This window comes from Lissotriton helveticus, chromosome 2_2 (assembly GCF_964261635.1).
Source record: "Lissotriton helveticus chromosome 2_2, aLisHel1.1, whole genome shotgun sequence".
Classification (NCBI taxonomy): domain Eukaryota; kingdom Metazoa; phylum Chordata; class Amphibia; order Caudata; family Salamandridae; genus Lissotriton; species Lissotriton helveticus.
In genome coordinates this window covers 518,757,797-518,784,846 of record NC_136060.1, presented here as the reverse complement: position 1 = coordinate 518,784,846, position 27,050 = coordinate 518,757,797, and the positions used below count along the sequence as shown (strand labels likewise).

General features: G+C 46.1%; 1 protein-coding gene across 1 annotated transcript in view; it reads right to left on the bottom strand.

The window, feature by feature from the left end:
• Positions 1-26,939, bottom strand: part of LOC144821610 (uncharacterized) — a 49,444-nt gene extending 22,505 nt beyond the window's left edge. Inside the window, exon 1 of the mRNA XM_078678843.1 lies at positions 26,361-26,939. The gene's annotated coding sequence lies outside the window, so the exon portion shown is untranslated. The remainder of the gene's footprint in view (positions 1-26,360) is intronic.
• Between the last annotated feature and the right edge of the window lie 111 nt (positions 26,940-27,050).

Below are 27,050 nucleotides of genomic sequence, written 5' to 3'. Positions count from 1 at the left end.
TTCGGGACTAGAATGCATATCCAGGACCTCGATAGTCAGACTTCAGTGGTAGAAAGAAAATGCTTTGATATTAAAGATCGTTTGGCTATTTTACAGGACTTAAATGAAACGAGAAAAGACCTGAGCAACATAAAATTGAAACAGCAGCCAACAGCCACTGTAGAGAAACCACCTGTCCCAGCAAGGCCTGTCTGGATTCCAAAGATTGGGGATCTGGTCAGAGAGAAAATCGCGGTGAAGAAGGAATTTGGGCCTTCTTACAGAAAAGCAGTACCTGTCTTAGCTGTCAACGGAACAAGATCAGTTGTACTACCGCCCCTTGCTGGTAAAAAGGAGAACCGAGTTGTATCCATCGACCTGGTTAAACCACAATCATGTGGTCAATAATAAGTAGTAGGCCAAGTGGACTCCCAAGAAATAGCAGAACACCAAAGTTTGCTACAAACACAGAGGTTCAAACTGAGAGACTAATCACATTTGATAAACCTACAGTAAAACAACAAGGACTATGCAACAAAGCCATGGAACTTATGCCTCTTAAAACCCAAATTGCAACAGTTCGTCAAGAAACACCTGTCTACAACGATGTTGCCACAGACTATGCTAATGAAACGAAGAAAATTCCAAAAGAAAATAAAAATCCAGAAGCAATTCCAACAATTGACAGAACTGCATCAGGCTACTTCATCAATTTCGATAACTTTTCTGAGGATCCAAGCGAACCTGAGGAACAGCCAACAACATCAAAGACTTTTAAAGACAAAGCGAAAGAACTCTTTCATCATCTCAAAGCAACCTATCTGATTTCTCCATGGATTGAATTTTGGGTGGTGCTAGGTGTACTTTTCCTCCTGCTTTGGCTCATCATGGTACTATGCTTGGGACACTTCATTGAGGGAAAATATGTTAAAATGGACACAGCAGGGGCGTGGCCAGGCGCCGAGGGTAATGGCCGCCTGATTCCCCATCTCCGCCGCGACCGCCAGTGTCCCTTCAGAAATCCGCTCTTAATCCTTGCCGGGAGGCTATCTGAAGGCAGCCCCCGACCCCCTCAGGTTGGGTGAGACCTCGGAGCGGTTTACAGGCTCTGAGGACCCTCGGAGGCTCCGTGAGGCGGCCGCGACTCGCGGCGGCAACCCGGCGTCACGCAATTGGAACCCGGGAGCCGCCGCCTCTTCTACTCGAGGTCCCGGCTTTCGGCCTGCCGCGGACCGCGGCCGAAGGGCGCGAAAACGGGGGGCGTTGCCTCTGAAGCGGCGCAGGAGATTCGCGCACTGGGATAGTCTGTCTAGGAGGCCAGCGAGATCCTCTGGACCCAAGGGACCCTCACACCGGGACTCGAGGCACAGCGCCCAACACAGAAGTAAGGAGGGCTGCCACCCACAGCGCTACTGCCATAGGGCGTGCAGGGGAAGTGATCGGCCCGCAGTGCCCTCGGCCTGACGGGGTGCTGCTGGCCCTGAGTGCTGCACGAAGGCGCGCTTTGGAAAGGGGCAAATACCCACGGACGTGGAGGCGCCAGGGTCACGGGACATCGACCTAAAGGTGGACCGGTTGACAGCGACTGTAGACCGGGCCAGTTTGAAAACTCTGCAGAAGTCTCGGTGTACACCACTGGCAGCAGGCCCCACGCTACCATAGCTCCTTGGCAGTGCCTACAGTCTTGGTAGCGGTCAGTTGGAGCGGGGAGTGAATCTGACCTGGCGACGGCCCGAAAGACGGTGGGGGACAGACCACCCAACCCCAAGGACATCAGTTCGACCATGCGGCCTAAAGTGGGTGTAGTGTCCCAAACCAACAAACTTGATCAGTATACGGTGCCCAAAACGCAGACGCAGGCCGGGGGGGCAGCGAAGGATGGACCGGGGCAGGCGGAACCCTCCCTTACATCCATAATGGCGGCGATCCAGAACCTTGGTACCAACCTCGAAACGAAAATAGACAAGATTACCATTGAAGTAAATCTGCTCCGCACCGACCTGGGAAAGACCACGGACCGCTCGAAAACTAACGAAGTGGACATTAAGGCCCTTCAGGAGTCGGAGAAAAAGCTCGAACGCAGGGTCAGTGAACTTGTCCACCAGCACCGACAGATGGCGATTCGGCTCGATGACCAGGAAGGTAGGGCTCGGAGGAGCAACATACGCGTGGTGGGAGTAGAGGAGGAACTGGAGGGAGACAGTACGGAACTATTCCTCGAAGACTTGATACTCCGCCACCTTAAACCCAAAAGGCTTTCCAAGATATTCACTATTGAGCGGGCCCACCGGGCCCCGATTCCCAAACCCAAGCCTGGAGCCCCACCGCGAACAATTATTGCCAAAATACTCAACTATAGGGACCGAGATGCGATCCTCCAGGCTGCCAGACAACACGGGGACCTACAGTATGAGGGATCTACAATTCGTTTTTTCCCTGACTTTACGCTGCAAGTGCAACAGGAGAGGCGCTCCTTCCAAGGGGTCAAGGCGGCACTACGTGAACATGGAGTCCGTTATATGATGTTCTTTCCCGCAAAACTAAAGGGTATACATGGCGGCAAGTCCCACTTTTTCACCTCGCCAGCGACAGTGCAGGAATGGATTGACGCAACGTTGGCAGTGGCCCACCCTCTTCAAAATGGCAGACAGTGGAGAGACACAGGACACCCCTCCCCGGGATCGGCGACTGGGAGAGCTGAGAATGGTGAGCCGAGCCAAAGATCCTGGCGTTCGAGATCAAATAGTCCCCGCTGGGACTCACCCGGAGATAACACGGCGCGATGAGGCGGCACACGCTGGACTTGGAAGAAGCCGGACTGTAATGTATACAGTGTGATTGTTTGTGTGCCTGGGCACTCCGAGGGGACAGCGCAGGGCCTGCCCATGCTTTCAGGGATGGGCCCCTTATAGTACTCGTACACCCCTGGCCTGAGGGACTGACTGACCCGGGACACTGCGGGAGGGCGACGGGGACGGAGCTGGCCTCGTTAATCCCGAGTTAGAAGTTCCTCGGTTTTCCACCGGGGTAGGGTTGGGCGACAGGCGCTCTGCTAATTGGGGTGGTGGGTAGTTTGAAACCCACGGAGCAGGGGGCAGGGAGGGGGGGGTTCTTTGTTTTCACAGAGGTGGGCGGGATGTTAGGGGTCGATATGGGGAGAAAAGCATGGAGTCACATGTCTGATATGCATAATACTGTTTGCACTGTTAGAGCTTTTGGGGGGGGGTACCAGGGTGGACAGCGGAGTTGGGGAGTTTTGCTGCTGGGGGGGAGCCGGGGAGGGATGGGAGTTGTGCTGCTGGGGGGGATCCGGGGAGGGTTGGGAAGTATTGGGAATGTGTTGGTCGTACAGTATCTATGCCCGTGAAGACTTGACTGGTTCAGGAGTGCTGAGTAGGGACTGCTTTCAAAGTAATGGTTATGGCTAAGAATTGGGAAACGAGCCTTAAAATAATGAGCTGGAATGTGAATGGACTGGGGGACAGACTCAAGCGTACTATAGTCTTGCAATTCATTAAACGACACCAACCTGACATAGTACTGCTGCAAGAAACTAATTTGCTGGGAAACGCATGTCAAGCCCTCAACAGGTGGGGTTACACGCTCGCCTCACACTCCGGCTTCACCTCAGGCTCAAGAGGGGTGGGAATCCTCATCCATCGCTCCTTGCCCCTCCATATAGATGGCACTACATCAGATCCACAGGGCCGCTTTACGGTGGTCACAGGCAGATGGGAGGGGTACGTACTGAACCTACTCTCGGCGTATGTCCCGCCGGGATTGCAGGCTCCCGCCTTTGCAGACCTGGGCAAATTGTTACTCTCCCTCCCCGAAGGTCAGTTAGTCCTGGGAGGGGACTTCAACTCGGTGGTGTCGGGCATGATGGATAGACGACCCTCTAGAACCATACCCCAGGGACAGCAATGGTTGGCCGAGTTTCTTGAGGCCTTTGGACTCACTGACGTTTGGCGACACCTTCACCCCACGGCCAGTCAATTCACCTTCTTTTCGGGGCCACACCATACCTTCTCACGCCTCGACTACATTCTCACCGTCCTGCAGCATCACACAATAGTGCGAGAGGCGTCGCTCCTGACGCGAGGCATATCAGACCACTCACCAGTCACAACTCACATCACATTCGGAGCAAGGAGGGAGGGGTGCGTGGCGCCTATAAGCCCATGGCACCTAAAAAAAAATGGACACAGCAAGTCAGAACATCAACTTGGTCCTAAAGCCACACAAGTCTTCGCACATCGAGAAAAGAGAACTATCTTCAGTAAATTTCACAGCCAATCCAATACCCGGTGGGGTAGCTTGGGACAAAACTGATTACGAAATATATGGCCCGGTCGAGCTCTTGAAGTATCCACATCAATTTAAGGTTTCATTAAGTGACTGCAGGGGTGGGGAATTCCTATCTCCCGACGCCCGAGACATCTAGATTTCTTAGGAGGGCAAGAGGTTTTAATTTGCATTTTGTCCAAAGGACAAGTAGACAGTTTAATGGTGCTGGGGCCTGCACTTTAATTTCCCAAGAGCAGAACAACAACAGAGATATAGCAGAGCTCAAAGTTGCAGCCAGCTCCATAAGCTTGTGTGCCCCCCAGGCCCGCCCCTGTTCCTTTTATTTTCTTTGAGCAGGAGACAAACATCGTGCTTCTGCAGCTCCAGAACACTCGCAGCAATGGCATGTAAGAGGCTGCCTTATCTGCCTCTTGGCCCCTTGCTCTGACTTGAACTCTATGACCCCTGCGTTTTAATCTCTGCTCCACTCTTGGGCCTCATACGGCCCCAAGAGCAGCGCTTTCCCTTCTCATGCACCCCGTGCACCCCCTTCTTTGCACTTTGTCTTTCCTGTACACTTTGTTTCACCCGGTGCCTAAACCTTGACACCCCGGACCTGCTCCCCTTGGCCTCTCGTTTTCTTAGTCATTCAGGGCTTACATTAAAGCTCGTAAGTTTCTCCATGAGGCTTTCACGCAGGCCTAAGGCCACCCCCATTTCTGTCCTTGCACTAGGCCTCTCATCTCACTTTGTGCATACACCAGGGGCATTTTGAATACACTGCCATAGCAACTACAGCAGCTGTGGAGTTCTTGATGGGCCTCTTCAGTCTGCAGGTCCGCACACAAAGGCCCATAATGGATTTGAAAGGGGTGGGTGGATGAGTGATCGGGTGGATGAATAGATGCATGGATGAATGAGTGAAAGGGTGGATGGATGAATAAGTGAAAGAGTGGATGATAGATGAATACATTAATGAGTGAAAGTGTGGATGGATAGATGCATGTATGAATGAGTGAAAGGTTGGATGGATAGGTGCATGGATGAATGGGTGGAGTGAAAGGATGGATGGATAGATGAATGAATGAGTGAAATGATGGATGTAAGGAAGGATGCGTGAAAGAATGGATGGGCAAGGGTGAAAGGATGGATGGCTGAGTGGATGGATGGGGTGAAAGTGGATGGATGGGGTGAAAGTGGATGGATGAGTGAAAGGATGGATGGCTGAATGAAAGGGGGATTAATGGTTGCGAGAGAGTAGATAAATGGATGGATGGCTGGGTGAATCGGTGGGTGGGTAGGTCGCTAACTGGGTGGAAGGGTGGATGGATGGGTGGATAGTTGAGTGTAAAGGTGGATGGAGGGATTAGTGAAAGGGTGGATGGAGGGATTAGTGAAAGGGTGGATGGAGGCATTAGTGAAAGGGTGGGTGGATGGATATATGAGCGAAATGGAAGATGGATGGGGTAAAAGGGTGGATGGATGAGCTAAAGCGTAAATGGAGGAAGTGAAAGGGTGGAAGGATATACGAGTGAAAAGGAGGATGTATGTATGAGCAAAAGGATGGTGGAGGGATGAGTGGAAGGGTGGATGAATATGAGCGAAAAGGAGGATGTGTGGGGTGAAAGGATGGATGCGCAAAAGGATGGATGAGTGAAAGGAAGGCGGGATGGATGAGTTTGGTAGATAGGTTTGGAGATGGAAGGATAGGAATGAACAGGGGCTTCGTGAACACCCCACTTTAGCAGCTACTGTAGAGGTGGAGCTCTTGATGGGCCTCTTCTGTCTGCAGCTCGACAGACAAAGGCTCATAATTAATGTGAAAGGGTGGGTGTGAGTGAAAGGATGGATGAATGTGTGGGTGAAAGGATGAGTGAGTGCAAGTGTTGCTGGCTAAATGCATGGATGAATGAGTGACAGGGATGGTTGAGGGACGGGGATAGTGGATGGACAAAGGATGTTATAATGAAGGAAAAGATGGATGGATGGGTTACAGGGTGTATGGATTAGGGAGCGAAAGGATGGATGAGTGTAAAGGATAAATGGCTGAGGGGAAGGATGGATTGATGGATTGGTAGATGGATGGGTGGATGAGTGAAAGGGTGGATGGATGAGTGAAAGGATGGATGGATAAGTGAAAGGATGGATGGATAGATGGATGGAGGGAAAGGGTGGCTGTATGGATGAGCAAAAGGATGGACAGATGGCTGAAATGGTTAGGTTTGGAGATGGATGGGTAGGTTTGGATATTAATGAGCGGATGGACTGACAAATCCACAGATGGACGAACACATTGGTGAAAGGCTAATGGATGAAATAATGAATGGATGACCATGTAAAGATGAAATGCTAGATATCAGTGGGTGAAAGGATGAATGGATGGATGCTTAGATGGAAGAGACGGAGCAATTCTGGAGAGGACTCTAGTGACTTTTTCGCTTGCTTGGTGGCATAAGAGCTTTGGATCAAAGTGGGGGGTATTTCAATTTTCTGGTTACTCACTTGGCCTGCACTATGCTCCTTTCTCTACCTGGGGATTATCAGGTAGGTGTGGTGCTGTTCGCCAGCACGTTCTTACTAGACAGCCAGTATTTGGTCTCATAAAGACCGCAGTGCCATAGAAATTCCTGGTACTGAACAAAACTACTTTGTAAAATAGCAGAATGTTGTCACACACAATCAAGCCAGCCGATAGATAGGATGAGAAAGCATTTAAATAAAAACAAAAAGTCTTGGTTAACTCAGATTGAATAAGGGGCTCAAATGTTAAAGAAAGTCACAAAAGTGCAACCAGGATATATGTCCTTATATTAATGCAGATTTACGTTTTTCATGAATTCACATGAATTTCCTTAAGTAGGCCAGGAAACCGTAATTCTAGAAAACATTTGTGAATTGCATTTTAGCATGAGCAAAGATGAATGTGCCCCAGTGGAAATCTGAGTGTTTACAAGTTCACTTTTCCTCGAACCACATTTTTCCCAGCCCTGGAAGAAACTTTACTTCGGTCATTGTCAGGGGAAGTAAATTTCCAACCTCTCAGTATGGGAAAAGATTAGAGAAAAGCTAGTGAAAACCCCCAACAGTCAAATCCTTTTATAGTATTAGCCTGACATTAACCAGAGAGGCTACTATCAAAGCTCTTCTATATTGAGATGGCTGCCATTATTTTACGGCGCACTATGTGGCACCAAAGGGACAAGTGGGTTTTGTTACAGGACAAGTAGATTTATGAAGCTACTTGTCCCTTGGACAAGTACATATTTCATTAAATTCCACACCCCTGGACTTTGTAAAACCGAGCACATTCTCTGATGATTGGGACTTTGAAAGTATTAATGATATGATGTCAGACTTAGTTATGTCAGCAAAATTTACAGAACATGATTATTTACAGGGTTCATCTAATTATGAACAGATGTACTGCTACAATCACTATGCTAACCATTATTTGCATAAATCTGCTCAACCTAGAAATGTTTTTAATTATAATCAATGGGAACATTGTGCAACTCCACCAAAAGGCAGTTCAAAAACATTTTATGATAAATTCCCATACTTCTCAGGGTTTAACACAAGTGAAGTAGAAACGTTTTATTTCAAACTGTTAAATAAGACAGGAATGAAAACCATGCTGACAAATACAAAATTAATCTATTCAGAATTTTTTTTTGAAAAAATGAATACATTTGGTTTTGATTTTTGGAAAAATAACATTGAAACGAAAACCATCTGGGGTACCAGAGATTGGCAGGTCCAAGGTATAGAATCATTATTCAGAGCCTGCATGATCCCAGAACAAATTATATTTTTGAATGACACAATTCAACAGACAACCTGTCTTGGCCTAGCCAAAATTAAAGACTTAAACAAACCGTCTATTCCAAAGCCAATACCTGACAGTAATAGCACTACAGATGTTGAGATAGACGTATCCCATATTTTAAACCAAAACAGAACACATCCTGATTGGAAAAAATGGTTGATCTGGCCCACAGACACAAATAACTGTCAAGATAGATTCCTGAACAAAATACAGGGGTTCAAATTGACCAGGCCAGACCCTAGATACTCCCAGAGACAACATCCAGGGATAATTACAACATACAGTGTAGGAAAACTCTGCCTCGAATGGCTACAGACATCCACACTGGAAGAAATTAAGCAACACTTGACTTTACTTAAAGAAGGTGCTGACTTGCGTGATTTCATACAGGGACCACGCAAACAGCGTCAAAAACGTTTCATAGCGGCCTCTATATATGCAGCATACAACGAAGCTTGGAAAGAAACACAAATAGAAACAGCAGAAAAAATACGGGAAATTGACCGTATCAATTTGGAAAAATCACTTTCTGTTGTGGACAATGGGTTAATGACTCTGTCTTCCAGAATATATTCACTGGACAGTATTGTATCATCTGCAATTGATATAATAGAGCAGGACTTACTAATGTTACAACATGGTCAGTCCCAATTACGTTCTATTGTACAGCTTGGCTGGACGTTACAAAATCTGCGTTCAGGCTACGTGCCTTGGCGTTTAATCAACACAACGTCATTATTCTCTATCTTTAACCTTACTGATACACAAATCAGCTTGGCACAAAAAGGATCAGAATATACAATTCTGAGCATTGAAAAATTTGAGAGATTACCATTGACAATGTCAGAACTACCTGTCATTGAATGGATAATACACGGAATCATAACTATTCCGATAACAACTTTCCAATTTCAATACTGCCAAAAGTATATACAGGCAGGCCAGTATGAAAGGTTGGGTAAAGGATACATTAAGTCATCATGGAAATTACCTTACACACACACATGTTATAGTGAAAAAGGACAGAATGTATTTCTTAGTGGTAATAATTGTAAAAAATCACTAAGTGGTATACTTCTGTGTCAGGGTATAAATCTTCATGGGGCCTGTGAGGGGACTGCAAATAACCTTTTATGCCACCAGCTTGGCACACCTGCAACTCGAATAGAGCCATTCTTTAGACGGCTTTCTAACGGGAGCTACATTCTAATAGTGGACCACAGATGTTGTGGCTTGGTGCCAGGAAAAGCTTATCTTGTAAGCGTTTCGTCCATGGTCACTTGTTGTATGCAAGTATTGTATCCGAACGACACTCCAGACAGGGAGGGAAAAATTTGGCCTAGTTTGAAAATCTCTTCTATTCGAATTGATACTTTAAGCAGAATGAAGTCTGTTCTTCTACAGACGCCTGTGCCCTTGACGTCATCGAAAGAAACGTATGATCTCCAAGTTGCAAGGACAACGACAGAGATACATGCATTATTATCAACAAATTGCCCCTTACATTTCTCGGAAATGCTAAGCCAAATCTTGAACATGTCAGATACGAATGGGATCCCACATGTATTTAAGACAATTTTTTCGGGACTGTTGACACCGTTCAAAGCAGTCCTGGGCATTTTTCCAAACTTTGGCCATTCGATTTTTGGCGGCCTTCCACTCCTGTTGGGACTCGTAGCAGGCATTTTATTTTTGATACTCCTGCTTCGTTATGGCAAGCCATGTCACAGACAAGACTCCAGCAACAATGGAAGAAACGATCCTAGCTATACGCTATCGGGACCGCATAACTAAAGTCCTTGGATTAGCCCGGCTACGAGATCTGAATATGACCTGGTTTCTTTCATTCAGACCCACCTGGCAGAATTGTATCTTGCCTGTGTTAAGATGTATGCTGTGCGGAGAAGAATGCGTGTTGGACATCTGTTTCACACTACAATCAGAAGTACCATTGGATACAGATACTTTGCTAAATCCCGTAAAGGCTCATGCATCGTGTTGTCCCCAGCGGTTACCTATCCTAATGACGGCATTCGTGGAAACTTCACCACTGCGATTAAAGGGTAGTGAAGAGCAAGATGAGAGCAGCATCAACCAGGTACGACCTTCTGTAAGCAATGCTGATCATTACATCGATGAAAGCGATCATGCTCGAAACTGCATGGTAGCGACATTTTCCAACTTGGTCGAACTTTCACCTGAAGCGGTAAACTGCTTTTTTGAAAGTCTGTCTGAAATGATGTTCTCCCCCGAACGAAAAGAATAACTTTTAAGCAAACGAGAACACAGCGTTCCCTGAACTCTGAATTTGGCCTTCAGCTTTGAAAAACAACAGCTACTGGAAATATTTGGAACTGTTTTTTTTTCTCTTCCCCTGAAAAACAAAATTATTTTTTCCCCCGATTCCAAAATATTTACTTTTTCTGGCACTCATCCTCTGCTTAAAGTAGAACTATTCTTAGAGAACAGAGCTTCTATTTTTAGGAACTCCAGAGACAATATATTACCTCAGCCTCTAGCATATTTACAAAATAACTGTATTTATATGTGATGAAGTGGTCTCGCACTTTTTTTTTCTGTATTAAGAGCCATTTCATGTGTAATTTCGCAAAATCATTCCGCTGATATATGCATCCAAGTTTATGAATGATTACTCTGCTTGAAATACGTACTGTACCTATACTCATTTTTCGTGTATTTCGCATATGCCATTTCAAATGCAAAAAATGTATTTTGGGGTGGATCGGTATACACATGCATCGTTAGATATGTTTACTATTGCTTAGTTTTAGTAATTATGGACATGAATTCGTGGAGTGGGTGTAGTGTGTTTATCTAGGTACCTGAATCGATATTCCTATTCTTTGCCCTTGACCGGTTATAAATCAATAATATCCCTACAACGGCATAGAAACCCTATTGACAATTCAGTCATAGCGCATGCTGTCACATTAAGCAAGCCTATTCCTCCAGCCCCCTAGAAAGCACACCGAGTTCTTAAACAAATCCAAGCCTCCAGCAACCTGGGAAATCCCCGCTGCTTTGTTTTGATTTCGTCCGAAGAACTCCTGTAAAGCACTGTAAGAACGACCAGTTCTTAGTGACATCTTTATTGACGTCTTAGGTCCAGCCTTACGTCAAACCCAGCACCTCTCAGGTATAAATATACCAACGCTGCCCTAAGCAAACACACGGTGGTGATGAATCTGGAGCAGCTTCTACTTGCCGAGAGCCAAGCTGAAGCGAGAGCCCACGGACGCTGCCCCTCCCTTTTGACGCGCTGAGAAAGACGCTGTCTTTTCTCCTGCCGAGAAATCCAGCCTCTGGCGTTTCCAGCCCACCCTTGCGGGTGACTGAGATATGGAATCCTGAGAGAGAGATTCCAGCCCTCCTGCCTTCTAATACCCAGGTACTGAACTGACTAAACCCTTACAGAGAATTCTTGAGTCAGATTCTTGGAAAAACAAACTTAACTTAAACTGCTACTTACTTACTCCTTCCCACGTATTAGGCTTAGGTCAGGTACACTGGGGTAGGCGTAGTTAGAAGCACCAGTTGAGTACGATTAGTCAATGTATATATGTATGTATCTATTTTATCCATTTTAAAGTATCATATGGCTAAGAAACCATATCAATACTTTTACAGTATTATTTTATAATCCTGCTTTTACAATATGCACTTTACTTAACTATAAGTATTGCAATTGTAGCGATTCGTTTCTCTTGTATGAGGAAGGAGACTGCTCAATAAATAACACCTTTTATTGAAAACGCCCGTCTCTCTTTTTCTCTGCAATCTGGTGAAACTAAGTACGCACTAATTGACTGAGTGAAATAGCTGTCTTTTGTTTTCACACGACTCTAGAGATACACTCTTATTCAGGGAGAGCAAAGTTGTCATGTTTTATAGTTGTCAGAAACTAAATCCCTTCTTGTCTATCCACACTAGAGGTGATTACTTCAACAATACCACGCCCAACATGCGCATTTCAAAATATGCATTTAGATTTGTAGACATGCTTGACAGATGCCATAATTACAGGTATCTTATTGCGGTTGTTGGCCCATTCTCCCGATGGTTGAAAGCAGGACCTTGTGTGTCTAATGATGCTTAAGCCACAGCTAATTTTTTGATAAGAGAAGTAAATACCTAGGTGGGGCATTTCAGAAGCGATCCGTTCCAATAACGCACTCACTTTGTTGATACAATGTTACAACACATCTCTACCTCCTTAGGGATAAAACACAAACTATCATCTGTTTATCACCCCAAAGTAATGGCTTTGTGGAACGCCTGAACGGCCCGCAAAGTTCTTTTCTAATCAGCGATCAAAGAAGGAGAAGTGACCACTGCAGCCCACCAGCCAGGTCCCGTAATCGTTGGCCAACAAGTGTACAACCGTAATTTTGTTTGGAAATGGAAGGACCCGAGAATCACAGACCCCTTCTCAGTGACAATGAGTACCCCCACAGCGATCGAAGTGGGCGGCAGGAAGCCATGGATGCACCTGTCGGATGTTCGACTGGACCATGCCTTGCATCAGACACCTCCACAGACAGAAAACGAACAAGCACTGGCGTTGCCAATAGGTTTCGCATTTGGAAAGTTGGAGCTATTGGTTTTGTAAATGACATTTTATATTTATATATCGTTATTGGCATTGTCAATAACAATATATAAATATAAAATGTCATTTACAAAACCAATAGCTCCAACTTTCCAAATGCGAAACCTATTGGCAACGCCAGTGCTTGTTCTTTTGTGTGAAGAACTCCATTAGAGTTCTTCACATTCGCTGATATTTGTCAGAAGGCTCCGAACTCTTCACAGGGGCAGCACCGAAGCTAGTCCCAGTCACCCACCAACCGGTGCCCCCGCTGCAAGAGCAAGTACACCAGCCGGAGGGAAAGGGGAAGTGGAAGAGAAAGAAGAGACACCTTGTATTCCTGCCACCTGCACTGCCTGTTGGACTGCGGCTGACTTCTTCTGACTGTCCAAAGGAGTACCTAATGCACAGAAGGGAGAAATAAACAACTACCCACCTATTCTTACTAGACTCTATTGTAAGTAAAGAGTGGTTCCTACCAGTGGGCTTCAAGGCAATTGCAACTCTTCATGATAATGGAGATAGTTCTGCAGGAACCTTCTTTCTAGGTTGTAAGAGAACTAACATTACTCTCTCATTCTATTTATTTTATCATGTTATTTAGAGCTAAAGAGAATTCTAAATACCTGTAAGGTTTCTGCTCTGGTGAGGTATTGGGGTTCTGTTAGGAATATCGCTGAATTGAATCAAACCTTTTCTTTTTCAGTCTCAGAAGTTCTTTATCCTCCTGAAGCGCGCAAAAAGGAACAAGGTAGGTACAAGGAGAAAAGGAAAGGATAGGAGAAGCGCAAGAGGAAGGAAGGTGAACTCAACGCTGCAATATTCCTGAAAATGCGCTGTCTTACTGTCTGTCTTGCTGCGGGTATTCCTCTGAAGTCTCTCAGCTGACAGTCTTGAACGAGGAACAACCTGAACACTGCAGGCGGAAGACTCGACTCCTTCGGCAACTCTAAACTCAGGAAGAAGCTCTGAAGAACGGACGGCTCACCGTTCTGTGAACCCTGGAACTGCTAATTATGAAATTAAGTCCCGCAACTCCCGTCAGGAAAACTTGACGCGGAGCGACGGACTTCGACTGTGGCTTCACGAAAATCCGTCGTTGAAGTGCGCAGTTACAAACTCGCGCTGCTTCCACATACACTAGACCGCTAAAGCGCTCTAGATCCACAAACGACCACAGCAGCGGCCATCTTAAGATAAGGTCTTAGATTACTCTAACGGGAATTAGGCAAGCTATCTGGTATATTTACAGGTATGAATAAATGAGTAATTTCAAGGGGAGTAAGGCTGCAGATACTGGCGATATTTACAAGAAAACCGAGGGTCATTTTACAGGGGGCAAGGATACCAAACATTTACCCGATTGGGTTTTAGAATGGCTCGAGTACTATACCCCTGCTTAGAAGGACATACAGTAGCGATTCTGTGGGACCTGACAGTACCCCCTCTCAAAGACCGATTTATCGGTCCAGGCTTGAGCGGGTGCCGAATATGAAACCTCTTAATCAATTGGGGAGCGTGAATGTTAGATACAGGTTCCCAAGATCTGTCTTCGGGGCCATAACCTTTCCAGTCCACTAAATATAACAGTTTCCCTTTCTTCAATTTAGAATCCAGGATATCTTTAACTTCATACTCAGAATGTCCTTGAATGTTAAGGGGATCTGGAGGTTTGCTCAAACGCATCTGAGGTTTAGTCTTTTTCAATAAGGACACATGGAAGACTGGATGGATCCCTATTTTGGTTGGTAATTTCAATCTCACAGTCACTGGACCCAAGACTTTCTCTACGGAATAGGGACCCACAAATCTAGGCTGAAACTTCCTATTTCCCTTTAAATGTAAATTCTTAGTAGAAAGCCAAACCTGATCTCCCACCCGATATTGTGGTGCGGGTTTTCTATGTCTATCTGCAAATTTCTTATAAGAGTTCTTAGCCTTCATGAGATTTTGTTCTGCAGATTGATGTAAGGAGACTATATCTGTAATCAAATCTTTAACTGCAGGAACCTCTAAATCTTCCTGAGTAACAAAGAGGTTAGGATGTCGCCCTAGATTCAAATAAAAGGGTGAGTAACCAGTAGATGAACTCTTAGCATTGTTACTAGCAAACTCAGCCATCCACAACCTGTCTGACCAATCACCACCCTGATCCATAAGAAACAGGCGGAGATATTGCTCCAACTCTTGATTGATGCGTTCAGTCTGACCATCTGGTTCAGGGTGGTAACTGGTGGACAGTCTACCCTCAATTCCTAACCCCTTTAGGAATGCCTGCCAGAAACGTGAAATGAATTGAGGTCCTCTGTCCGAAACCACAATTTTGGGAACTCCATGTAACCTTACTATATTTTCACTGAAGGCTCTGGCTAACTCAGAAGCAGTAGGATTCCCAGACATTGGAATGAAATGACTCATCTTAGTGAACGTGTCCACAATCAACAAAATAGTGTCAAAACCTTTACTGAGAGGCAATTCTACAATGAGATCCATAGAAATGGTGTGCCAAGGATGAGTAGGAGTAGGAAGGGGCTGCAGTAAACCTTGAGGAGATTGTCTATTTGGTTTACCTCGTGCACATAATTCGCACGACTGCACAAATTGTTTGACATGAGAGGACAACCCAGGCCACCAAAAATAACGCTGCACCAAATCCAAGGTCTTGGCAATGCCTTTATGGCCCGTAAGAGGATGATCATGACAATTTTGAATAGCTTTCTGTTGGAGAGCGGACGTAGGTAGGTATAGGGCTTCTTTCTGATAAGGTAATTGTTGAAAACAACGTCTTCCTTCTCCCAATTGTACCCATTCCTGAATTTCCTCCGGAGACAAACTCTTACGAACCTGTTCTTGAAAATTGTCTACAGAAAGAGTGCAAACAATCTTTGTTTCGGGAATAATTGGTTGAGGGTTCACCAAATGTTCACACTCCTCCGTATTTAATCGAGACAAGGCGTCCGCCTTTCCATTCTTGGTTCCTGGGCGATAAGTAATCACAAAGTCAAAATCTGCAAAATATAAAGACCAACGCAATTGTCGCGGAGTTAAAGTCTTGGCTGTCTTTAGAAACTGCAGATTCTTATGATCTGAAAACACGGTAACTGTGTGTTTAGCTCCCAGCAAATAATGTCTCCAATCTTCAAAGGAGTCCTTAACAGCTAACAGTTCTTTTTCTGTGATAGTGTAGTTCAACTCTGCAGGATTAAGCTTCCTAGAACGGTATGCCACCGGATGAAGTTGGCCAGTCTTAGGATGTTGCTGAGAAAGGACTCCACCTATAGCTTGATCCGAAGCATCAGCTTCCACAAAGAATGGTTCAGCAGGATCCGCATGCAAGAGAATGGGGGCAGAAATGAATTTCTTCTTTAACTCCAAAAAGGCCTGTTCCGCTTCTTGAGACCAATCAAACTTGACTCCTTTCTTAAGCAAACGAGTAATGGGTGCAATCAATTGTGAGAATCCTTGAATAAAACGTCGGTAGAAATTGGCAAAACCCAAGAATCTTTGAATCTCCTTGATATTATGTGGAACTGGCCAATTCTCCACGGCTTGTACCTTTCCAGGATCCATCGTGATTCCTTGAGAGGAGATTACAAATCCCAAAAATTCAACCTTAGACGCATGAAATACACATTTCTCCAGTTTAACAAATAAATGGTGCGTCTTCAACCGTTCCAGCACCACTCTGACATGCTGGACATGCTCTTGTGTGTTTTTGGAGTAGATCAAAATGTCATCCAAATAGATTATGGCAATCTTATCAATCAAGTCACCCATGATGTCATTAATGAAGTGTTGAAACACAGCGGGCGCATTGCACAGCCCAAAAGGCATCACACAGTATTCAAAGAGACCGAACTTAGTGCGGAAGGCAGTCTTCCATTCATGCCCCTCTTTCATGCGAATAAGGTGATAAGCACCCCGCAAATCAAGTTTAATGAAAACTTGCGCCTCTTTGATTTGGTCCAACAGAACAGAGATTAACGGTAGAGGGTATCTGTTCTTAATAGTTACTTGATTTAGGGCGCGATAATCTATACACGTTCTCAAACTTCCCTCTTGTTTCTTCGGAATAAAAAAGAGGGGAGAAGAAACCGGAGACTGCGATGGCCTGATAAACCCATTGGCGAGGTAACGATCCAAATAATCTCGGAGATGATCATTTTCAGCTACTGTCAAGGCATAAATCCGACTACAAGGAAGCACGGCCCCAGGTTCTAGGTCTATGGTACAATCATAAGAACGATGAGGAGGCAAAATTTCTGCTTCTTGTTCACTAAAGACTACATCAAGGTCTTGATACTCGGAAGGAATTTCTCCAGTAGCGATGACTCCAATAGAATGACTTCCAAAAGAGAGTAAAGTAGCCTGTGAAGATTCTTCAACACTTATCTTTGGACCATAACAATGTTCCAAACAGAATTTGGATTTCATATTCACAGTGCGATTCTCCCAATCGATGGTTGGGTTGTGAGTGGTTGACCAAGGTAACCCCAAAATCAATTGAAACTGAGGAGCGTCAATCAAGTTAAATTGCAAAATTTCCCAATGGCCATCGGATTGAATTAACTCCAACTCTTCGGTGTGACTGGTTATTGGCCCTGAAGACAAATTTGTTCCATCCACGGCACGTACTGCTTCTGGTTGATCCTTCTGGATGGCTCGGAATCCCATTCGCTGCGCATACTTGATGTCACAGAAATTTCCAGTGGCCCCTGAGTCCAATATTATGGCCACTCCCAAAATCTGATGTTCACGAAATCTTAACGTCATATGAAGAATCACATGAGGAGTCATAGTCTGAAGAGTATTTAAAATTAAATGAGAATCTGGAGTCGACTTTTGATCCTCCACCACCAGAGCGACTCCGCCTACTGATGGCTCACATCGTTTCCCTTAAACGGTGTCTTCGGTCGCTTGGTACACTCCTTCACAAAATGACCAGAACCTCCACGGTATAAACATAACTTCTTCTGACGTCTCATCTCCTTTTCTTCTTTACTCAAGTGACCTCTAACGACTCCTATCTGCATGGGTTCAGAATCATTATTTCCACTTGTTCCTCTCTCTGATTTCATCCGATCGAATCGGGGAATGTTGACCTTCCAATCCTTCCTTTTCTCTCCTTTTCGTTCAGAATTACGGAAATCCAATTCCAACACCAGATCCACCAAAGCAGATAATTCTGTAGGACGATTGGGGACTTGAGACAAAGTATCCTTAATCTCATCCCGTAAGCCTCGGTAAAACAATGCAGCTCTCTTTTCCTCTGGCCATTTTGTTTCCAAAATAAGTTTGTTGAATTGAGTAAGGTAGGTAATTAAATCCTTGGAACCCTGACGCAACTCCAGCAGCTCGTTATCTGTGGCCTGAGATATCCTTCTCCTGTCAAAAATTCGAAGAAACTCCTTTTGAAACTGGGTAAAATCAGAAAGTAAAGGGTCATCTCCGCTAACTAAAGGCATAGCCCAATTGGCAGCATCCCCTCCAAGATATGATAAAATAAAAGCTACTCTAGACTGAGCGTCAGGAAATAGTGTCGGCCGACACATAAAATGTAAAGAACATTGGGTTAAGAAAAGTTGAGCCTTTTGGGGATCTCCTGTGAATCTTTCTGGGGCTGCTAGGGGAATTAATGGAGAGACCGAATGAATAACCTGAGTCACAGTTTTAGGATCAGTGCTGGGATTACTGGTAATAGGGACGGGAATACTTTTTACTGGATTACCCATCGCAAACCCCTCCACCTTCTGAGCTAACAACTTAGTCTCCTGTTGGGATGCTACTAAATCCATTCTGATACTCTTATTCTCCTCATGGACTGCTCCTATCTCTCTTTGAATGCTCTCTAGTATAGCTCTCAAGGACTTCAAATCCAATCCTTCAGCCATACTGCCCGGGTGAAGAAAATTTCGTGGGCACTTCAATCTGTCAGAAGGCTCCGAACTCTTCACAGGGGCAGCACCGAAGCTAGTCCCAGTCACCCACCAACCGGTGCCCCCGCTGCAAGAGCAAGTACACCAGCCGGAGGGAACGGGGAAGTGGAAGAGAAAGAAGAGACACCTTGTATTCCTGCCACCTGCACTGCCTGTTGGACTGCGGCTGACTTCTTCTGACTGTCCAAAGGAGTACCTAATGCACAGAAGGGAGAAATAAACAACTACCCACCTATTCTTACTAGACTCTATTGTAAGTAAAGAGTGGTTCCTACCAGTGGGCTTCAAGGCAATTGCAACTCTTCATGATAATGGAGATAGTTCTGCAGGAACCTTCTTTCTAGGTTGTAAGAGAACTATATTACTCTCTCATTCTATTTATTTTATCATGTTATTTAGAGCTAAAGAGAATTCTAAATACCTGTAAGGTTTCTGCTCTGGTGAGGTATTGGGGTTCTGTTAGGAATATCGCTGAATTGAATCAAACCTTTTCTTTTTCAGTCTCAGAAGTTCTTTATCCTCCTGAAGCGTGCAAAAAGGAACAAGGTAGGTACAAGGGGGAAAAGGAAAGGATAGGAGAAGCGCAAGAGGAAGGAAGGTGAACTCAACGTTGCAATATTCCTGCAGCAAGGCAGTCTTACTGTCTGTCTTGCTGCAGGTATTCCTCTGAAGTCTCTCAGCTGACAGTCTTGAACGAGGAACAACCTGAACACTGCAGGCGGAAGACTCGACTCCTTCGGCAACTCTAAACTCAGGAAGAAGCTCTGAAGAACGGACGGCTCACCGTTCTGTGAACCCTGGAACTGCTAATTATGAAATTAAGTCCCGCAACTCCCGTCAGGAAAACTTGACGCGGAGCGACGGACTTCGACTGTGGCTTCACGAAAATCCGTCGTTGAAGTGCGCAGTTACAAACTCGCGCTGCTTCCACATACACTAGACCGCTAAAGCGCTCTAGATCCACAAACGACCACAGCAGCGGCCATCTTAAGATAAGGTCTTAGATTACTCTAAAGGGAATTAGGCAAGCTATCTGGTATATTTACAGGTATGAATAAATGAGTAATTTCAAGGGGAGTAAGGCTGCAGATACTGGCGATATTTACAAGAAAACCGAGGGTCATTTTACAGGGGGCAAGGATACCAAACATTTACCCGATTGGGTTTTAGAATGGCTCGAGTACTATACCCCTGCTTAGAAGGACATACAGTAGCGATTCTGTGGGACCTGACAATATTTAATTGTGTGTCCACTGCCAGTCGTTTGCTACAATATTCCCAGCAGAGCTGATAAGATAGCACAGTGAGTTGAGGTGCTTGCTCCAGAGATCTCTGCACAACTTTCAAGTAACAGGACTGACTCCTGGCACGGGAAGTCCTACTTGTGCTAGCTAGCTCAGTGGGATAAGCACCTGCTCAGGAGGTCAGAGCGTGGTGGTTTTAAACTTTACTCGAAGGTCCAATGCTAATTAGTCACTCAATTAAGGTTGCTCATATTACTGTAACGAGCAGGTCACACATAGATCAGTGAAGCTTGTGGCTTGATTTATTGAGCTGTTTTAAGTGAATTAGGTACGACACAGAACACTCTGCCACAGCACTTAAATTAATTTCTTTTGTCGACAGTAAAAACCACTTGCCGGGTAAGATGGGCAGTAATAAAGAGAGATGGCCCGGTGTACGCAGAATTAAATAACGGCGTGAGGGATGCGGAGATCTATATGTGATTTCGTATTCTCCCAAATATAGCCCGGACCTCCATGGAATGATGGCTTCCAGTGCTCACCTCTGAATGCACTTCCCCCCCCACCCTCCGTGACTTTTTACCCCTCACTGACAAACCGTGTTGCTTGCATCGGTATTCACAGCCAGAGCCTCAGGGCAATGAAAGGGGAAAGCCGAGGACCCGCCGCCTTTAACCAGCACATGTTACACCCCGTATGTGCTCTGCCCATGTGTGTGGTGAGAGTCAAAGGGGTGCGAGCAGAGCGGACGTCGGGATAGAGGAGGAAATATTGGGTCAGAGGGTGCTGGCGGAATGCAGGAGAGAAGGATATCGAAAGCAGCAGATGGGAGACCAGAAAGAGACTGTAAATTAGGGAACATGTGAAACTGCTGCAGGGGTAGGCAAGCACAGCCCTGCAGCAGTAGGCAGGGTCGTCCACCGCAATAGTGAGCTCAGGCGGGGCAGGCGTCTCTAAATGACATACACTACCCTACTGCAGCGAGGATCAGAGGCTAGACTCAAGGGACAAGAAGGGAAACCGTAGCGCTGCAAGTGAGCGGCATAGTATTACAGAAGTGAAAGTTAGAGAGAACGGAAAAAGAGCAGCGCCTCGGCAACTCCTGCGGGTAAAAGGAAAACCAATATCAGCTCAATTGGTTAACATCATCAGGTCATGTGATAACGTGGGAAACAGGAGAGCAAGACTGCACAATTCCGTCTGCACATCCTTGTCTGTGCCTCCCCGACCTCAGGGGGAAGCTCAGAAATACCACTGCTGGCCTCAAGAAGAATGTATGGCGTGCTCCTGCTTCTTGCGCTCGGCAATCAGGTCATCTGCTCTGAGGCTCTGTAAATTGAGCCTTATAATGCAGTCAGTGGAGGCCGTGAGCGGAGTCTTTGAACCGGCTCTCCCTTGTATTTATTGTTAATTAATAAAATACCGTGAATCAAAGTAAACGATCACAAACACTTACCACCATGGCGCTCAAAGTAAACAAGAGAGCTTGGCGGCCGTGAAGAATGATGCAACGGGGCATAAACATTGCGGGTGAAGTAAACAAAACAGGAACACATCACTACAATCCACTGGGCTACAAGAGGAAAATGAAAGTGACAAAAACAGAGGGGGAGAAGGGAGGGGGGAGTGCAGAGGAGAGGAGCATGATTCACAGCCATTGAAAACAAACAAAACTGGCCGGAGGGAAGCCGGATGGGGGCGGGAGAGCCTGGTGGGGGGGGCGGGAATGCGAGCGAGGAGAGAGAAGTGTGGCCGGCGGATTAGGGAGATGCGCGTGCTTGTGTGGTCACGTGACCCGCTTTTGTGGTCACGTGACTCACATGCACTGGGAAGAAACCGCAGTGGTTTGACGAGTCGGATCAAGCCCTTGAATTTTCGCCTATTACATTCGCAAGCGAATGATAATAGGCGAAACCTAAAAAGAGAGGGGAAGAGAGGATCAGCTGTAAAACAAAAACTCCATCCAATGCACAAGTGGAACAAGTTCTCGACTCTGCAAATCAACGGTTATTTATTTCTGCTTTATTTTGCATTTCTGATTTATTTTTCCTTTTATGTCTTTTTATGTTGCTGTTTATCTTGCGCTTTGACAATGACCAATACCTCAGATCAGATCAAAATGTCATGCGTCTGCGGAGAGAGTTACACATAACAATGCATCGCATAGTATTCATGTTAACTTATTGGATAATATGTGGTATAAACACATGACAGAGAAAGAAACTTCAAAAGATTCATGCTTCGTGTGCTTACTAATACCCCATGCCACAGGGTCCGAGAGATTACATTCTATTAAAGACGTTTCTCCAAAGGTGTTTGAATGCCAAATACACTTATGTCTATGTAAGGTTAAAGCACAGATCCAGCTCACAAAAATAGCAGCATCCGAGACAGATGTTAACACCAATAAGTATGACAGAAAAGCAGCCAGTCTACAAATACTAAGGGGCACTCAGGCCATTCAAAATGCATTTAAGGAACTTGAGCTCAGGGGACAGAGGCCTCGGGATTCAAGATGGGTAAAAAAGATATTAGAGAAAGGGTTCATTGGTGAAAACTACCCACCAATGCAGTGCAACAATTACAAACTAGCCTACGAGATGAAATTGCCTGACAGCGCCTCCAGACCAGCCCTCGGTTGTTGTCAAGTGAAAATGGCATAGGAACGTCACATTCGTTTGTAGTGCAGCGCCTCTGTGGAATGGCACACACAAGAGCAAGGAATCAATTGAGTGCAGGGGAAACATTGGACAGCTATGCCAAGGGGTATACATGGGTAGGAGAGAAGACGAAACATGTGCATACCATGAAACTGATCATGTTTTCTCTGATTCCTTGGAAATATTTCTTACAAACCACAACTGCAACACCACAATATACAATGCCAACATGCAGCAGGCACCTCCAGTATGACGGACTTCTATTATTAATACAGAGACCTGGCTTATGAGCAATTTTCACCGGAACGGGGATAGCCTCTGTTTCTTGGTCAGGTTACACACCCCCTACCTGGTAATAGTAGGAGTGAACATTTCCAAGTTCCATGACCATCCCATGATCTGTCCGACTACCCGGCTCCACCATCATTGAAAGAAAAGAGCTGCAGAATGTTATGGCACTTCTGTCTGTGAAAATGTCCCCCGGGATCACAGGCTGTTCAACGACATCCAGCTGTTCTTCGGAAGTGTCTACTGTTTATTCAGACAAAAGCAACCACCAGATAGTTGCAGATAACTAGGTGGTATCTGATGAAAGCAATAAATGTCCCTGAAGATGGATTTAATTCAGTGAATGAGGAACTGCGAGCCATGAGGGTAATGCTAATACAGCACAGGTGTGTGCTAGATTAGATGATGGCAATAAGGGAGGGAGGGCAAAATAGGGACTGCTTGCTGTACGTATGTCCCTGCTAATGATGTTAACGATGGAACACCGATGGAGGCAATACAAACTCTGCACAATTTGCAAAAGACAATTGTGAGCGGAGGAGTTGGCCCAGATGAATGTTTTAAGGGTTGGTTTAATAGGCTACAATCCTGGATGTCAGTACTATTTAAGGCCTTGTTGCCTATCGTTGTGGTTTTACTTTTGAAGTGCTGTTTCTTTCAAACAGTAATAGCATGCTGTAAAAGAGTTAGCACTAAAGTGGGAGGAATGTACATAGCGAAATCACAAGAACAGGTAACAGATTCCTTGAGGAACACATATCAGTTTACATTTAGTACTGACCAGGAGTTAGAAGTAGTTGAAATATTAACCACAGGGGAGAATGTTAAGGAAAATATAAAATGCAAGGAAATCTTAGACAGACAAAAACAACTACCACCATCTCTGACCGCAAAGAGCACTGTAAAACTCTATGTAATTAAAAGACAATTGAGGCCTGGGTTGCACAAGGACAGAGTACGGCTGGGAGGCTCAGGAGAGAGCAGAACACGAGATAAGAAAGTTTCAGTTAAAAAGAGAAACATAATTAAAAAGAGTTGAAAGAATTGAAGATTACAGCACATAAGCATGTACCTCCACTCCCACTCTTGAAAGAGTGTTTCAAGCTAAATGTTGTATACTTGTAAAGCGCACAGCTGCCACAGCAAAGGGGCGTCCCGGCGCTGTATACCGCTGGGGAACCCGTCCTGGCTTTCCCTGTGGGATGGTTCCTACTGGGAATCCCCAAGGTGGAGCCAGGCATCCCCGGCGTTGATGGGGCCGTTGTGGAGATTAGGCAAGCTAATGCCCAGAGTTGCCGAGTGGGACCCCAGGTTAGAGTAGGCACCAAGGCAATAATTGTCGAGTCTGCTGACCCTGATCCACGACCCTGCCGCGTCGGGAATTGAACCCTGGTCCCAGGCCGACTTCTGCTCCTGGGTCTGCCGCCTCTAACCAGTGAGCCACACCACTCCACATACGCTACATAAGAGACCCTGAGAACAGCAGAATAACACACACGGGAGAGGTGTTGCGCCATGGCCAGGGCGATTGACGCTGGAATCTGGGGATCACGGTTCGATTCCTGGCGGCAGATTAGCCCAGCACCATGTGACTCTGGGCAATAGCTTGCTTAATCTTCCCGACGGCTCCCAGCGCCTGGAGACCCTTACGGGTGATTGTTCGCGCTTTACAAATGTGGATTATTATATTACACACTCGGGAGGACAGGTTAAAGGATAATGAGCTTCAAAGCTTTATCAGGGTTGCAGGATAAGGGGAAGTGATCAGGTAGGCACGAAGGTCACTAATGCAAGTGGTGTGGGGTATGTGAAAATATATAACTGACTTGTCCTATTCTGTGACTTGTTTATTACTTGTTTGTGTAAGATAACATGCATGGAGTCATTGTGGTTTTTGTGAATAAAAGGAGCGGTCTGCCGTGCAGCAGGTTGAGACAGTTTTTAGTCCTACAGAGATGACTGTCTTCTGGCCATTATTTGAGTACATCTATTTCCTATTGTCAATGACCTGTGTCTTTAATTTTTTCCTAGTTAACATTTTGCAATGATGGAACAACAAGTTTGCCTATTGTCTTTGATGATACGCTCACCAGCCTCGCCCTTGCCACCGTCCCTCGGATTCGCAGAGCCACCACCGCAGGAAGATCATTCTCCCACCTGGCAGCCAAGACATGGAACTCTCTGCCCGCACACCTACGACTGACCCAGGTCCATCTCACCTTCAGGAAACACCTCAAGACCTGGCTATTCGAGCTATAGCGGCACCCCCCACTCTCCCTTCAGCGCCTTGACACCCTCACGGGTGACGAGCGCGCTTTACAAATTGACTGCTTGATTGATACTTTGAGTGAATGGAAATCTATGGCTGGTTCTTCTATAGCTGCCAGATGGCACATTTGGCTTAGATTCTGGAAAGCAAAAGCTTTGCAAAAGGCACTATTGATGACGATTCCATTTTAAGCATCTAAGCTGTTTGAATCTCAAGTAGAGGAGGTGATCAAGAGGTCGAGTGAGGATAGACACTTTCAGCCCCAGCCAAGTTTACAGCAGGAAGATTTTTGGCACTAAAACGGCATTTAGTTAGTCTTTTCAGGCCAAAGCGAGTCAACCCTTTCGAGGGAGAGGGTGAGGCCGGGAGTCCCTTCTACAGAAAAGTCCAAATCCCAGTACGCAGCTTGCTCAGCTAAGCCCCCAGCCAAGTCCTGACTATCGGAACAGGAGTGCATTACCAGTTGGTGGTCGAATCTCTTGTTTTCTTTATGTCTGGAAGAACTCTATATGGGATCAATGGGTCCTAGTAGAGAAGGGTTTTCAGATTAGATTCTGTGCATGGCCTCCAGAATGTTTCTGTTGGACCACGGTGCCATCAAATCCAGAGAAATAAGAGGCATTTAGAGAGGGCATCCAGAAATTGTTGGTAAAGGGAGAAACTGAATCAGTTCCAATGCACCAAAGAGGAAGTGGAACCTATTTGATACTTTTTTAATGAAAAGTTCGGGTCTGTCTTGGACCTTAAGAATGTGAACTGGTGCATTCCTCATAGTAAGTTCAATATGACGACTCGGTAAGAGTCATCAGTCAGGGGGATTTACTGGCTTCCATAGACCTACTGGATGTGCACCTGCATGTGCCAAGGCATCCCAATCCTCAGACGTTCCTGCATTTCTGTGTTCTACATCAACACTACCTGTGCCAGGTACTACCTTTAGGCCTTTCATTGTTTCACAGAGTTTACATGTTATTGGCATTTTGTGGCATTTAACATTCAAGACATGAATGGATTCTTCCGCGGTGCATACAGTGAATGACAGGCGTTATTTACCAATAGTAACCACAGTTTTTAACCGCACGCGCGCTGCGGGTTTTCCCGCTGTGCGCTGAGAATCGTGGAACCGCGCGGTCCATGACGAGCTCAGCTCGTCATCAGCGTACGAGAGGTGTACCTGATGACGAGCTGAGCTCGTCATCAGCGTGGAAGGGGTTAATGAGATTGACCCCCTGTGGTGGTGAGGCCCCTCATGCTTTCCATACCTGGGTGAGTGGCTGAGTTCTTCTTCTGATTGATCCAAGGCCCAGAGTCCGGTCCAGGAGCTGCAGAGTGGTCCAGGGCCCCGATGGCTGCTGACTCTGGAGCCAGGCCTGGCCCCCCCAAGGCTTGCTTTCCAGAGGGGGGTTCAAGAGCAGCAAAGGGGAGGGGCTCCTGTCACTGATGCAGACACTGCTCCCCCAGTGATACCCGGTCCCCCCCAAGGCTTGCTTCTCAGAGAAGGGTCGGGGTCACTGATGCAGACACTGCTCCCCCAGTGAGTCCAGGCTCGAGCACAGTCTTTGCACTCATTTGCATACGAAGCAGCTGAGGAGCCCCTTCCTTCTCACTTCATCCGACGTCACCAGCTCGAGGCCCGGGGGTGCACCTGTGAGGCCCGGGGCTGCACCTTTGAGGGGCCTGGGCTATTATTATTATTCCTGCCCGCAGCGCTCCTCCCTCTCAGCCCTCCAGGACACACAAGGGCCCCTGGATAGCACCAGTGACGGCAGAGGATGGAGCAGGCGAGGGAGGCTGTCAGCACTCGACCATGGTGCGGTATCTGCATCCGGAACCAGCGCGCATGCGCAAAGGACACGCACACGAGTTCCTGTCACCGGCGCGCATGCGCAAAAGATAAGGTCAGCGCATCTGGCACTAGCGCGCATGCGCAAAGTTCGCGCACACGGAGTATG